We start from the raw sequence: 16,635 nt of genomic DNA, 5'->3' as shown, positions 1-16,635 counted from the left end.
GAAAGCCAACTGCCCCATGGAATGCAGCATTGAGGGCAGGGAAGCTGTAAGGGGTGCAGGTATCACAGCTACCAGACAGGGCTGCCAGGCTCAGCATTCTCCCTTTCTAGTTTACAGGTGCTAACCTAATGAGCACTACATGAGGCACTGGTGGGGTTGGTTGTGTGGTTTTTGAGGTCCCCAAAGTATCCTAAAGCTCTGTCCAAAATGAAAAGCTAAGTAGCAGCATTGCACTGGTCATGACAAATCCCAGCAGCTATTAGAGGGTTAGCAATAGCTAAATCTGTGGCTAATGGTATCATTTTATCGAAAGAGGCTGTGTTGGCTAGTACATAATGATTAACTCCCTCTACACATTTTTGAGAGTCTTAGAGTCCTTAATTTCTCTTTAAAAGTCTCTAGAGGTAAGCAAAAGAGACCTTGTAAGTACTTACCTGAAAGACAGCACTTTAAGCTGTGCAACTTCCCCATGCTGTGTAGTGCACCAGCAGGAGTACTTTAAACACAGGTTTTTGTGAAGATTTCCATATGATTCCCTTCTAGTTCAGCCAGGTTTCTAACTCCTCTGAGCTGGTGTTGTTGATTAAGTGCTTAATACATTCTGTACCCACACTGCTGCTGCTGCTGCTGGGCTTCTAAACTTGAAGAACTTGAAGAAAGTAAAAGGCAACTGGCTTGAAAGACACTCTTCCTCTGATTAGCCTCTTTGCATCACACATATGATTTTTTGGATAATAGTAGTTGCAGGCTTGGCTTACACTTCGCTCTGCCAACTCAATGCTCAGAATATGGCACTGAAAGGATGTTCAGTCTGCATTAGCAATAGCAAACCACCAAAATCCTTATATAAAGAGAAATGACTGCATACTGCTGGTGTTTAAACCCTGTTGGTTTGGCACAAAAAGTTTAAGGCAGAGAAGTGTGTTCAGAACACGAAGGGTTGAATACAGAATGGCTGAACTTTGCTTTTAAGAATGCCATATCTGAGTGAGGTGTGTGTGTGGACCCACTTGTTAGATATTTGCTTTGTGGAGTAGGTGCAAGCATCTAAATCAGAAAAGTTGCACTGCTTTGAATGGAGATACGTTTTATATTCTAATAGTTTGCTGGGAACTTTGCATGGGCCTGATAATGACTTGGTTAGCTCTGAAAGCAAAAATTGAAAACAATTGGGCTGAGTGCTTTTGAATATCACATTATTAATGGTTTGATGCTATTTTTGTCTTCTTAGGCCCTTCAAGGTGAAAAAATTCTCACTATTAAATCTTCCCAGTGTGTCACTTTATCTCCTTGAAAACTGATTAAATGGGTGGTATTTAAAGAAATCGGCTTGTGGTCAGTAATTACTGATTACTTTATCAATTTCTTTAGTGGTTGCATGTATTTACATGTTAGTCTCATTCTCTATCAACAATTTGCACCTTAAAGAGACCTGGAGCCTTGTGTCAGTGTTAATATTAGAAAGAATTTTTCTTCTGATAACAGTGGGTGTCAGACCCTGATTTTAGGTGTAAATATGGTAAGGAAGATGTATCACTTTTGTGCTCAAATATTAGAGGCTTATGTTCTGAAAATATGTGTTAGGATTCTGCAGCTCTGGTCTATTTAGCACTTGTGCTTTGCTGGATCAGTTCTGAGAAATAGTACCGAAGTGATTTTTCATTTTACAAGAAAAAAAAAAATCTTTTAATAAAAATCCTTTTAGTAGCAGCTCTAGCAAATAAAAGCTGTTCACATTTACTGTTAAACTGTCTATAAAAGAGACCTTACAAACCAGCAGCAGTAACAACAGAGCTCCTATACTTGAACAGGAAAAAGAAACTTCCAACCTACTAATGTGCTCTTTGCCCTGCTCAGTGGGTACTTGTTATCTCAGTGGTGCCTGAAATTTATGGTAAAGATAGCCTACTTTTCTTTACTGTGAGCCATGCTGTTTGTGAGCTCTACTGAATGCTTTGCTCCCTTTCATGCAGCAGAATTCAAAGGCTAAAATGGTACCCTGCTATGGCATGCTGGGCAGCTGGTAGTGGGCTTGGGAGAGTTGTGTACAATGCAGCCTAAACAGGAAGAAGTTGTGTAAAGTGGGAAAAAGCTGTAATTCTTAAGAGTTTAGGGAATCATCAGCTTGCTAGTAATTACAGTCCTATCTCCTATATTGCAGAAACTTGCTAACTCAATTTGGAGGAAGAGCTGGAAAGTGAATGTGAAGGTTTTTATGCCTTTTCTTAAGCTGCAAACAAACATGCTTTGTTTTTGAGAAAAGGAGTACACTGGAGGACTGCTGGGGATGTGGGTTTGTCAAGCCAAGTCACTTTTGAGCTTTTTAGCACAGGCCAGACATCAGCTCAGTACAAATGTTTTTTTGCTGAGTAATTTCCACATCTGCAAATGCTTCTTAATGTGATGTGAAGAAAATAGTTTCATTTTACTTGCTGATTTAGTGTTAGACTTGTTGCTTTGCCATTGCTCATACATTTTTAGCAGCCAGTTTTTAGTCCAGGGAAAAAGCAAATGGATTTGGGAGGACCTGCACTAACGTCGTTTGCTCCAGTGATTCTTAAAGGCAAATGTTGGACTCTGATTCCCTTCAGCTATTGTCTAAGGCACAGCCCAGTTCCTGGCTCCATTTAGCCTTAGGATTATCAAAAGGGAAAAGGTGAGGTTTCCCTGTCACTGAATTTAGTGGCTGTCGAAGAGAGGCAAGTCCTTGGTACTTGATTCTTCACTCTGGATAGTCCCTGTGGGAATAAGCAGAGCATAAGAAAGGAGAATTTAAGGAGCAAGGTCTGCATGCACAGAAAATTACAAGGATGGCATCTAAAACTTAGGAGGGTAGTTTTTGCTATCAAGAAGTGATAAGAGCTTTCAAGAGCAAGTAGAGTTGTGTTGCAGTGTTCTTAATTCCCTTCTGCAGTTCTGAAAGCACAGCAATGTAACAAGATAATTTTTAAGGAAATTCCAGTTGTGGAGGCAAGAAAGAATTGAAGCCTAGAAGAGACTTCTGGCAGAAGATTGGAGAAGGTAGAGATGAATTTTGTCAACTTTTCCACGGCGTCTCTTTCAGCAGTAAAGGTTACTTATACTCAGCACCCCTTTCTTGTTGCTGGGAATGGCAAATGGTTGCTTCTACATGTAGAAGACGAGTGTCTCAGAGATCTGGCCAGGTGGCAGGGAAGTATCTCCTGATGGACTGAATGACCCTGTCCCCTCAGAGACTGAACATGGGTGTTGCATCTGCTGACCGGGGATTTCTGTGACTCTGTCTTGCATTTCTGCTGGCTGGAGCAGGGGGAAGGCTCACCTCACTATTGCACTCCACTCTTTGCCAACAGTGGTCTTGTCAAACCCTTTCTTTGAAGTCTAATAAAATTGGGTGTTGTGGAATGGGGGAATATGGGTTGTAGAAGGTCATGTCCCTGGGCCTTGACTGTACTTATATCAAAGGATACTTTTAAAGTTGTTGATAATCTGTCAGGAAGGATGATGAGATGCAGAATAAACCAGAATCTCTTTGATTTCTTCACTTGTAAGGTTATCTGTATGCATGTTGGTCTTGTTTTTCTGTTCTTAGCCTTGGGCTTTATACAGCTATTGATTTTTTTTTTTTTTTTTCTGGTTGTTATAACATTAATGCTTATTCAGGTAAAGATATTTGTTATTTTCCCAGGACAGCCTCACCATTCATTAAGAATGTGATGGGCTCCTCTGTGCCGGTAATGACTGCTTTAATTCCAGCAAACAGAATGCCTTACAAACAGCAGGTTAGATATTCACAGCTAGTTCCGTGGTCCATTACTGCAATTCCTTTTCTTCTTTACTGCAGCTAGCATTAGTATTCAAAAGCAGAAAGCATGTTGGTTGAAAGCTACCTAAATATTTATGGACTATTGCTAGGGTCAGAGTAACAAGGGCAGCAAATGAAATTAAACATTTACACCATGAAACAAAGCGACTTATCAATCACTCTTTGCCAAGTTGCTTCTGCTGCTTAAAGAAGTTATTTTCTTAGGAGATTTTTCCTAAAAATGAACTTTAGCATGAAATTTTGATCTGTAGTTTCAGTTTAATGTCAGCATTATTTCTTCTAACAAGATGAGCTGGTGGAGAAGACCTTGCATGACTGACAGTGCTGGCTGGTGCATAGCTTGATTCTATAAGAACTGTATTCAGCATCTTTTATTTGGGTACATCAAAGTCTCTGTCCAACTTCAGGTCATAAATACCCCTGAGTCAGTGAGAAAATAAACGAGAGGAGAATCTGAGATGCAGCAACTTCAGAAAATTCCTATGCCAAGTCAGACTTACGAATAGAAACCAGGATTTGGGTAGGCTTTACATTTAAACTTTTCAGTGAAACCTCAGGCTGGACGTGGAATCTTGCTGTGCTGAGCAGTGGGCAAGCTGAGATGATTTTGTGTTTTTCTGGAGAGGGGTAAGAACTTCAATAACCTGGCATCTGCATTAAATGAGAAATGACACTTCATTGTTTTGTGAAAGCATGGCAGAACATATATTTGAAATGGAAATTGTCTTGCTTATTCAAATGAAAACCTCTGAACACAGAAGCTCTGCTTTCATTATTTTGATTAGAAGCTAAGTATTTTGCAATAGCAAGCAAATAAGAAAAAAGACAAATTTGAGAGAAGAAAATACTTCTTATTCCTTCAATTTTTAATATTTTTTTGAACTTTGAGACATGTATATTCATAAAAAACAAAGTAAACCATGAGTTTTTATTTTGTTCTGAGATAAATTTAAGTGATTATCTAGCAAGGTCTCCATAATGTGGCAGCACAATGTGAATAAAGCAAAAATGAACTGAACAGTAAATGGCTTTAATAAACAGCATGCCATCTTTTTCTTTTGAATTTTAGCTGGGGCTTGCATAAAACAGAGCCCCAGAACCTGCCTTAACATTAATTAATTTTCTAGTTTTCTTTCAAAGTTGTGTCCAATAATTGAAGAGAATAAGTCTGTGTGTTTTATTACAGTATCATAATTGCAAACTAAAAAAAAAATAAATTGCATTTATGTAAAAAGTGCACGTACATGTTCAGAATATATTTTGTTTTATCTAGGAAAATTCTAAAGTAGATCAAAACCTGTAAGAATAAGCATATAATCTTTCCAGTTAAATACTGAAATAGCATTTTTTTGCCCAAAGTAGGCAACATGTGTAGCAGTGGCAGTTTGGAATCAGCATTTGTGTTTTGCAAATGAAACTGGTCTCTTTTGATGACTCACTCCAGTGAAGTTGTGTTGCTAATCACCCAAAAGGGATTTTGGATGTGCTTGGAGAAGATACATCCTTGTTTGTTCTAGTGGAGTGCCTGAATGTTAGCATTTGCAAATATTTTGGTTTGCAGTAACTGGTGGTTCTTTTGCTTTCCAGGGAAATAAGACCTTAATGAAGGTGAAAGAAAAAAGAAACTAAGAAATACATTAAGTGATTTTCATTCTTAGTATATAACACCAAAGATACATGGAGAGGATCTGAAATTTATTGTCTCTAGATGGGGTTGTTGCTGTGTGTTCTGTCTTGTCATCCCCCTGCCCTGAGGAGCAAAATATCTGGAACTTCACTGAAATCCTCAAGAGTGTTTTTGGCTCAGTTTCTCACAAAAATTACATGCATAAAAGTAAATTTGTGTATTTTCCAGTATAGCCAACTGCATTGTGATTTAAACTGTATTATTTTGCTTAGAATCGCATCAGTTCAGATCCCGGATGTACCAATCACGGTATGTCATTTGAGTCACCAAAAAACCACAAATACAACAAAGAACTTCATATCTTTAGAAATTCAAGTTTTGCTGATTCTTAGCCTGAAAAGAATCTTGGCCTGAAGAACAAGTTCTATTGCCGAATCATTAAAGAAAGCTCTGACACATGGGCACTCCAGTCTTCTTATTCTGGCTCATTAATATTGGGCTGATGTTCTGCTGCATGGCCAGCGTGGAAATTCAGAGAACTTCATCAGCTTCAGAGCACCCCCATATTTAGCATTCACAGACATGACTGTCTAAACATAGAGTCTTTTGTATTTCACTTTAACTGTCTAATCTTTTCCTCGGTGAGGAGGAAGGCGCACACAGCCACAGATGTCCGAGTGAAGTTCCTCTTGCTGCCCTGTGAAAAAATTCTGAAAAGTCCCTATCAGTTAAGAATTTTGGATGAGGATATTTACCACTAAGGATCATCAATAATAAATGTTCATGATTTTTTTATTAAAGATTGAACTTGCAACATTTCGTCAACTTTTGAACCTTGTGCAATACCTAATTGAAAATGTCTTTATTTCTCCCACTCAGGATGAAAGACATCTAAAATTTCACATCTTTTTATCTCTGTTAGAGGAATCAGTTTATTTTTCCTGTGAAATTGATGCCTCCTCCAAAGCTTATCTTTCCCTCTCTCTCCATTTACTGGCTGTGGTACTGCATGTCTGTCTCAGCCAAGGTGGTGCTGACAGCATCAGTGAAATATTTCAGTGCAAAGACCAAGTTAACCAACAGCTTTAACTAGGTCTGAATGGCTGCAGGGAGTCAGACACTGAACTTATGGCTCTGGCCATCCTGAGAGATCTAAAGGCACATTGCAGAATGTTAAAGGTTTATTAGGACCCTAATTACAGAATATCGGTTTAAAAATAATTCCTGATGATGATGGGGGAGTTAGACATGTTGTAGCTCTATAGCAGAGGATACTGACTCTGAGTACCAATCAGTCTGGAAAGACGTGGGTGTGGGGTAGGTTTTCCTTGCTTCATTTTTAAAATTCAAATAACAAATGCATTCTGGAATATAATGCTTTGTGTATTTTAAAATGTATGCATACCCTGTTCATGGCTCTGTCCCATGAATGGGTTGTACTTTCCATGGCTGTGGAATGGGTTGTACTTTTCTTACTTTGGTCACTCAGCTTAGACAAACTCTTTTCATAAGAAAGAATCTAGAGCATTTTTTCTGCTATAGTACAGAGTTTCAAAGTATTTTATATCATGTTTGAAATCAAAGATGAGTCCTTAACAGTGGATTCCCAGTATTTGGAATAATGCTGTATACTTAAACCCTGATATTTGAATTAGCTGTTGTTAGATACTTCCCTAAGATGTACAAAAATGATAAGTAAATACAAGTTCCACAGAGACAGGATTTGTTATTTTTTAAAAATGCCTTGGAAGAATTCTGGTTCTTTCTATGTGTGATAAACTAAACACAATTTAGTTCTGTTCTCATCCCCAGGTTTCATTTACTATGAAAACATGTCTGACTTTCCTGAGCTGGTAGATTTGAGGGGGAGAGAAAATGAACATATATGGAATGTCCCGGTATGGTACTTGGAAGTACACAGTATTTCTGTGCCAGTCTCATTCCAGTTTCCATATTGGGTCTGGGTTTTTCTTAGTTAACAACAGAGAAGTGGCTGGACAAAAGTGTTTTTGATGTGAGTGCCATTCTGGCGTGGTGCTGTCTCCAAAGGGTAGTTTTAAGTGGCAGGTGCACCAAGTGTTACCTGCTCTCTGCCCTATGTAAGGCAGCTCTCCTAATGTCCCAGCACCGGCAGGGGCTTTCTCCTTGGGAACTGCAGGGTGGACAAGGCCTCGGAGTAGAGACGTTTCTCCTCGCAGCAGAAGGCAGTGAAACGTGTGTGAGATCAGCCTGGTTCAGTGTCGTGCTTGCCAGCAATGCAGCCTGTTGGGAGGGCAGCAGCAGAGATGGACAGCTTGCTGCTTGCCAACAGGGAGCCTGGCTGGAAGCAGTGTTTCCAGGAACTCTCCAGGAGTTGCCCCGTGGAGTGGCATTTGGGCAGCTCAGCCCCAGGGGCTGCACAGTTGCCCTGCTCTCGGTGCTCTTTACTGCTGTAGTTGATTTCCACACTTATTTAAAGAGAAGCAGCTAGAGGCATTATCTCCTAGGGATATGATTTGCATTCTGTCTTTAATTAAAGCATGACAGTTTATGCCAGAAGGTTTTAAAATGGGAAATAGAATGCTTTTTGCCAAATATTGGGTTTTTATAGAGACTTGGAAATTCATTAGTAGAGAATTTTATTTGTAAGTTGCAGCCTGTTTTGCAGGGCCCATTGAGTCTGGCTTTGTTTTCTGCTGGGTTTCTCTCTCACTGAGTCATTTTAGCATCACGTAATATTGGTGCAAATATACCCTACTCAGTGACAAAACTGTTTGAGAAATAGGCCACTGACCAAATTGTTCTCTTAGGAAGGAGCTATGTCTGGGGACTGTTAATGAGAGTGAGAACCTCCTCTGCACTAGGTCAGAGGTTTCAATTTGATCACATCAGGCAAATTTTAACGACCTTATAAAGCTGTTATGTGGCTTGTAAGAAAAGTGGTAGGTGTTTCATTCTGCTTGTTAGTTTTTACAGGACATTTGTAAAAACCTTGTGACCCTGACAACTTCAGTGGTAGTCTCAGAAGAGAAGTCAAGTATTAAATAGGAACAATCATGTGGATAACTGTGAGGAAATACCGTGTACAGTAGGTCAGCAATTCATAACAAGGCACGAATATTTATCACCTGCCTTTGTGAATGAGGTCACAAACTTATAATTTTGAATTCAGCTGTTTGCAAATCAATTCACCCAAAATTTGTTAGTTTTGATTAAGCATGAAAAGAATATTACATGTACAAATGCATGGAATTTCAGGCCACCTGAAATTTAATCTTTACTGTGTTTTTTTACAAAAGTTTACCAGCAGTAAACCTGATAGAATTCACCCTTCTTTTAATTATGATAAGACAATGCCACAAAGCTGAGGGTTGTTGTGCCCTTTTTGCTGGTTGTGCTGTAAGATATGGCTACCTACACTTCAGCAGGGCACTGCAGAGCTGATCTTTGGAGACAGGCACAGCTGGTCAGCCAGCCCTGTCCATGAGTTATTCATGTGGAGATTTAGAGTTGTTAGAATTATTCAAAATCCTATTCTTTCATCTAAAATTGAGCTGTAAACCATGGAAAGAAGAGACATTTTCATGTGCATGAATTCAATGTCGTTGAAAGTCCTTTTTTTGGGGTTGTCAGATAACCTGCACAAAGCCAGAGAAAGCAACAGAACTCTTGGGGGTGAGGGAGATGGTGATGAGGGTCAGAGATTGGGAAACTTGGTGAAATGTTTGTGTGGTGGACATCTCTCAAGGTTACCCACATATATCTAAAACTTTAATTGATTTGCAAAGGTTTGGGTTTTTTGCAGATAACTTTAGTGTGTGTAATTATGTTAATACTGTTCTCTTCTGACTACCCAATGATGTTGAAGGGCTTACCTTGGGTCCAGAGAAGGGAAGGAAGTCCCTATTCTGCCAAGTTTTTGGATTAGAGCAATTTATGCTAGAGCCCATGCAATCCTAACAGGACATGGAATGCTGGAAGTTAGAGAAGGCTGGATCATATTAAGCTCCTGTTTTGGTTTCAGATAATTATCAGTGGATTCATTGTGAGAGTCGTCTTTTTGAGCTGTTGAACAAAGGAAGTGCGAGCGAACAATCCCTAGTGTGCATTATGATCTTGTTTTACTCTGTATGTACTTAGAATTTACAGTTTTCAGTCTTTTTCAGTTTGATGTTAAATTGTACCTGTTTGATGAGGTTTGTTTTGCTGCACAAGCAATAAGGCCTTCTAAAGATGCCCTTCAGGGTGACATTTCTCTGGAGTGCTGGGAGAAGCTGAATTGGCCTTGCTTACAGGACAAAGGGGAAGGCCAGAAAGGGGAAGGCTGCTGATGGTAACTTGTTCCCTTGTAGTTTTTCCATACCTAAAAATATAGAGGAATTGTACAGTAAATGATGCATTTTGAGTGAATGTTTTCAGTGCCGTCTGCCACATCTCCAGATGCTTTGGCAGCACGTACATTCAGGTCTAAGTGTTGGCTGGGGTACTCATCTTTCTCTGGAACAAAGCACTGGTTCTGCACTTCAGGAGGATTTGTAACTCTGGGCTTTGGCAACTTTTTCCTATATATGTAGCTTCTATTGGGAGATTGTGATTTCAGGCGGCCTTGGGAAATAATAGATACAGCAAAGGGCAGGGTTTTTCTTTGTTATCACTCCTTGTTGCAAGGGCTCATTCCTTGTCATTTTAATTCATAGATAGTCTCCTACAAATCAGGGAAGAGGAGAAGCCCCTTTCCACTCCCTCTGCCTGTGCTGATGCCTGTGCTGTTCCCATTCTGCAGCCAGCCCCACTGCTGGAATTTGCTAAAATGAAGCAAGGGTTGCAAAGCGTGTAGTTAAAACCTAATTTCTAATCACTGATTTCATGCAAAAGGGACAAAATAGTATTTGCAGGTGCTTTAACAGAAAGCTAAGATGGCCCATCATAGAGAAGTTTATTCTATTCTTAAATACAGCTTATTCATGTTAAATTTAATATGGAATTGATAATTTTTTGACCTAAGGCCTGAAATGGGGAGAGTTATGGCTTTGCCTACCATAAGCAGCAAATATTCATGCTTTTAAGTAAATTTCAGATTGTACCAAAGTAATTTCCTTTGTAATTAATAACACCAATATAGTTGATTTCTTATTTCTTTCCTAGGCTAGAATTGTCATCCAGTAAATTATATACCTGTGATTTCAGTTGATGCTGAAATATTGTCATTTAATGGCCTACTATGCTCATTCATGGATATCCATAAATAAATCAAAGGAAACAGTCTGTTAAAGTGCACTTTCAGCATAATTACTAACACTGGGTATGAACTACTCTTTGTGCTATTTCTTGTATTCAGAAGATATGAAAGATGTGGATTTTAATCAGTTTCTGTGGGAGAGGCTTATTAAAAAAGATCTTCAGGGATTAAAGAAGCAGAGCAGAAGAGATTATAGTTGTGTTAGTGAAATATCTTTTAAGACATTTCTGTGTATTTTTATCAAACATATTGTAACCTATGGACACATGATGACAGAAGAAACATCATCCAGAGAATATCCTTTGCACTACTGGAAACTGATAAGATCTCTTTTTTCTTTTGTATCTGGTTATATTTCATATTAGTGTGTTATAGCACAGCCAATTACATAACCTCATGACCCAACAGTGAGAAAGGGAGTGGGGGACTGAGCACAAATGTCTGTAATGTAGCAGAAATATAACTGAAAGAACTGAGCAGCACACATATTTTTGTGTGTAACTGCAAATGGTCAGAAAGCCAGGCAGATATAGCAGCCTTTGCAGCTGCAGTACTAGAAATTTTCAATGAGAGAGAAGAATTGCAAATGAGATATATAGAAAACTGTTGTATGGGCTTTTTAATAGACAATACTCATAGCATCTATTCATCCAAATTTGAATATAGAAAATAAAATTAGATTCAGATTGTAGTTAGTATTTTTCTGAAATTACATTTTGAAACCATGGATTCTGTACTGCAGCTGTTTTTTTTCCAGAATCAGTGGGATTTCTAATAATAAGTTGTTCTAAATTGCCTTTTTAAAATAATGTAGTCTTGTACTTGTGGTTCAGCATTTAAAACCTGGCTGCCATATTTATTTAAATGGTTAGATAAGGATGGGTTAAGTACTGTTCAAAGAAATAAGTCATGGGTGGTCTGATCCTATTGACTGCCAGCACATGTACCCTGTAACTCCAGGGGAAAAGCATCACTGCCATGGGACAGATGGCTGGAATCAGAGCTCTGACCTGGCCAAGGACAGCTTGCCATCCCAAAGATTGGTCTGTGTTGTTACAGGATTTGTGCTTGCTGCTTTATTGTGCCATACAGGTGACAGTAGCTCAGTGTGAACTAATACTAAACAAATGGCACTTAGTATTAATAGCTATATTAAAAAATGATGTTTGAGTGTGGGTTGGACACTGCCAAGATGTTCTTGTTTACATGGCTACTACTATCACTGAAAAATTTTCCATTACCAATACAGATAAGTTAAAAAACTTTCTTTTAATCTTTTATGACATCTGTAATGTGGCTTGCAACCCAGTCACATCTGCAATAGATGTTGAATTCAAATTCAGAAAATCTGTGTTGGGACATGCAGAGCCCTAGTGGGTGAGGTGTGTGGTGAAAAGGTCTAATTTGGCTGGGGTGAAGGATGCTCATCTTCCATGTGTAGTGACTGTAGTGCTATTGGTGCATTACAGTACCCTGAAGCCTGTATTGACCCACAGAGCTTTTCAAAATTGTGCAGTACATTTTGGCTTGCAAAACTGGGCTGGAAGATAAATGCAGTTTTACTGAAAATCCATAGTGGGAATGTTTGTATTGTGATGAAAAAACTCTAAATTTTGGTTCTGATAATAACATTATTATGATTTATGTTACATTGTTTTGCTTATTTTTATTATGAAATGCATGTTTTTTAAAATAATGTAGCTAATATTTCATGTTTGAGATTTTGATTTACTATTTTATTCTACCATTGTGTAATGCTGTGAAATGAATATGATTTAGCAGTCTTAGACCTTTAGTCCTTTGTACTGATTAAGAAAAGATGATCTGAAATGTCAGGATTTCATATAGAATGAAAAATGTATTTTTGGTCTTGTTATTTCCAATTTACTTGTACCTGCAAAACAGAGCTTTGCTTTGACATAATGTGAAGGAGAAATGGAATTCCAGTGAAAGACAATCTGTCTTGAATTTCTCAAAAATTTAAGTTGAACACTTATTTGAGTCTTGAGTGATTGCTAATTGCTTTGAGCTGTGCATCTCTGAGAAAAAGGAACATTTCAGATTCTTCCAGGGGAAGGTGGAGAAAAATAACCTTTTTGAGGAGATGAAAAAAGTGAGAATCTGGTCAAGAGGAATGAGTTAGGGAGAAAATACTGAAGGAGAGAGTGTGTGAAAAAAAGATGACCAAAAGCCCAGGTTGCAGAATTGATGACAAAAGAGAGTGATGGGGAAGAGGAGTGAGAATGGCTTAGATGGGAGGGGATTGCCCAGTGTGCTGTGGAGGGACCTCTTGCTTGGTTTAACCCCCTCCCAGGTGCACTGGTACCAGTGTCCCATGGTGTATTCCCAGTCCTGAGCAGGGCTCAGGTGTGGATAAACCTCTGCATGAGCTGTGCAAAGGGAAATGCCTCCATTTTCCCCAAGGTGATGGGCAGTGCCTTCTGCGGTGCTGTGAGACAGTGGCACTGGTGGTGAGTGTGTCACCGTGCTGTGGGACAGTGGCACTGGTGGTGAGTGTGTCACCGTGCTGTGAGACAGTGGCACTGGTGGTGAGTGTGTCACCATGCTGTGGGACAGTGGCACTGGTGGTGAGTGTGTCACCATGCTGTGGGACAGTGGCACTGGTGGTGAATGTGTCACCGTGCTGTGGGAAGTGGCACTGGTGGTGAGTGTGTCACTGTGCTGTGAGACAGTGGCACTGGTGGTGAGTGTGTCACCATGCTGTGGGACAGTGGCACTGGTGGTGAGTGTGTCACCTGGGGTTGTTGGGATGGTGCTGGAGGCACGAGGGGCTGGGAGCAGGGAGCTGCCTATGGAAGAACACAGTGCTGCTGGGCTGTGCCTGGGCTGGAGAGGGCCATGGAATGGGCACTGAGGAGCTCTGCTGTGGGAAGCCAGGTGTGATAATTCAGATGTCTGAACAAGGTCTGGAACATTACAGTCAGTATGAAAGGTAGTGTTCAGAGACAGCCAATTGTGTCATTTCTGCTTCTGGAACAGAATACATGCCAGCTTCTTAATTTCTTGCTGTTTATTGTCTCATTAACTTTTGTCTCAAGGCTGTGTAATATTTTATTACCTGCTTTTCCAATTCTTGTTATAAACACCTACTGAAGCTTCATATTAAAGTAATCTCACTTCTGACATTCCAGACTAGAGTTCTCAATTCAGATTTACCATAAAATGCAGCCTGTGAGATAATTATGTTAGAGAGAACTGCAGTCTGCAAAATACTTTAAAAGCTGGAGTATAATTAATTATAAAGTGACCTCTTAAAGAGAGTAGATTTATTTCTTTAGCATGAATTAATTTCCTGATAGAGATTTTGGATTGCCATCAAAACAGAATTGAATCTGTCAGTGTCTGTCGCTGTTACCCCATCTAACAATATTTACCAACTTTGATGCGATGGGAACTCTTCTGGGTTAAAAAGGGTGGCTTGGGGGCCAGAGCTTTCCAACCTTTAACTTCCTTTCAGAATGTCACAGTAGTGCTGATAGCTATTGATGTGTCTACTATAATTTACTAGAAACTGTAATGAGATCAACAGCTCCATTCACAGAAGTGGCCGTGTGCCAGTGAGGAGGTGTAAGGCTGGCTCAGTCCAACTTGTACCAAACTGCGATTAAGACTGAAATGATGGAGGTTTGTACTTCTTTGCTACTGCTCTGCTGGGCACCACAGCATTGATCAGTATCCTGTTGTTTTTGTCTTTTTAACTATCTGTGCTGTATCTCTGCAGGAAATGAGAGCTTTTCAATATATAAACCTTGTTTTTCCTTGTTTTGTTTTTTAAAATGCGGCTTTTGTACATAAGTTAGCTAGACAACAGTTCATTTTGGATATAGCCTGTTTCTCTCAGTAGCCACTGATGGTTCTGACTTAAGCTATATTCACTTTGTCCTTGGTTGCATACTGAACCTTTCAAAAGTGCCTGGCAATAGGCAGCTGATGTGGATTGCCCTTTGCAGCTGCTGATGCTAAAGCTTTTGAAAATAATTGTTTTGGGTGTACATTTAATAGGGGTTCTCGTTGTTATTTAAACTGTATTAGTGGTAAGTCCTTTAACTGTAATATTACTAACCTGGCTGAATACAGTGAGTGCATCATTTTAAATGTTTTCATTTTGATGACAGGCAGTATGTTTATAAAGGGTTTTTTTGGTGCTAGATCTACCTCTCTAGTCAATCTGCATGCCGATGCCAAGTATATGAAATATGTTTTGTTTTCTTCCTTAATCATTTGTACTTCGAAAACATAAAGGTATTGTTGATGAGTGTTTTAAAAGCAGAAAAATGGAATTGTATCCTTCAGACTAGAGTGTTTCTAGTTTGAAAAGAGCTTTGGATATTTAATCTGGAGTAGCTGATGAAAGGCCCTTCTGAATTCCAGGAACCTTGTGCTGCACCCTGGTGCATGAGTATTGCAGAGTTCATGTGCTGTGTTGGAGCTGTCAGAGAAAAAGGAGCATGGTGATTTAGTCAAGTTTAGCTTGTTGCTGGTGAGGATGCAGGAATCCAAACATCCTGCTTTGGATCCTGGCCCCTCTGCTCACAGGGGATAGGATCTGAGAGCAGGAATGTTTGCAGTGAGTGGAGTGTGCTGCCCTGGAGGTCGCATTCAGGTGGAGTGGTGGCACTTGCACAAGGCTCTGGCCCAGCCACACAGCCCAGGGTGTCCCAAGGAGTTTTTCTGTGGCAGTGTAGTAGTGGCTTTTCAGAGAGGACAAGTCCCACCAAGCAGCGTGGAAGAAGAAATTTCCAGAGGATTCACAGCCTAGAGGCAGAATAATATCCTGTAGCAGGTTATTACCTTGGTCTGTTTGTGTTGTGGCTGGGTGAGGCTTGTTGTCTGTGGTTTAGGAGGAATCTGTTTTAAGGCCAAGAGAGAATGTTGTTTTTATTTTTGTGCAAATCTGACTGTGCTGCAGGGAGGAGCTGACACATCACAATGTGCTTTGCATTTCTTTGAGCATGAACTTCTCACAAGGGACTGATGTCCCACTGGTGGGTCTGAGATGATTCTCTAGCTAAGAACATCTGAATATAAAGATGAAAAAGAAAGCAGCTAGGACAGAATGGGACAGAGAACCCAGATGCTCTGGACAAAGGCTACTGTATTCTCATAGAAAATTTTGCTTTTAAATTTTTATTGCCACAAAGAGCCAGTAATGCATACCTTATAATCTACCTATCTAGGGATCCACTTCAATCAGTGGGACTTGAAGCCCAGTTTGGTTTGCTTATATGGAAAGCTGGTTGCTTTCAGGAACCAATTATCTTTGCCTTGTGTTATTTATGCAGCTACTCTTTAATTTTTTGAAATAAGGCAGTCCCTACTAGTGTGATTGAGAATGGAATTTGGGGATATATTGTTGATATTGATGATATTGCATAGCAGTAGCCAGCCTGTGCCTCTGTCTAGTCACTGTAGCCTGTTGCTTTTACAGTGCAAAATACATGTTGGAAAGTAATTGTGTATATTTCTGTGTTTGAAAGGTTGCAGGAGCCTCCGGGTGCAAGCTGAGTGAGGGTGATTCCCTGCTCATTATAGCATGCATTTCAGAGCCAAGAATGAGGGAAGCGAGCAGATGAGAACAGCCATCCATAATTTGTCTTGCTTCCACAATTTTCACAGCTTGACCTCAGAAGCAGCCATCATGCCTGGCTTTGGAAGGAAAAACCCCTACATTCTGTATGTTTGTTGATTTAAGGACATGTTTGTTGTCTAGAATTAATAGGATGCAGAGCCAAGTGGGTATTGATGCTGATTGCATACAATTCTGATTTGGATTTTGGAGCTATATACAATTGCAGAACTTGTATCAAATGCAACTTAATTGCCCTAGATTTATTTGTGTTTGTGCCTGAATCATAATGAGAGGTGAGTTTTCTCACATGGTAAAGTTTGTTACACCTCTAAACCCACAAAACTATTTCTTTTCAGCTTTGCATGTATGGTGGTCCTGTGTTTTGCAAGTACAGT

At 39.7% G+C, this 16,635-nt stretch overlaps 1 protein-coding gene across 11 annotated transcripts in view; it reads left to right on the top strand.

The window, feature by feature from the left end:
* GRID1 (glutamate ionotropic receptor delta type subunit 1) overlaps positions 1–16,635 on the top strand; it is a 554,391-nt gene that overhangs the window by 222,553 nt on the left and 315,203 nt on the right. The window lies entirely within an intron of this gene.

Source organism: Pseudopodoces humilis, chromosome 9 (genome assembly GCF_049639895.1).
Source record: "Pseudopodoces humilis isolate 2021_Gansu_Grassland_sample_001 chromosome 9, ASM4963989v1, whole genome shotgun sequence".
NCBI classification, from domain to species: domain Eukaryota; kingdom Metazoa; phylum Chordata; class Aves; order Passeriformes; family Paridae; genus Pseudopodoces; species Pseudopodoces humilis.
Note: the sequence above shows the minus strand (reverse complement) of the source record. Positions and strands in the feature narration are given on the sequence as shown.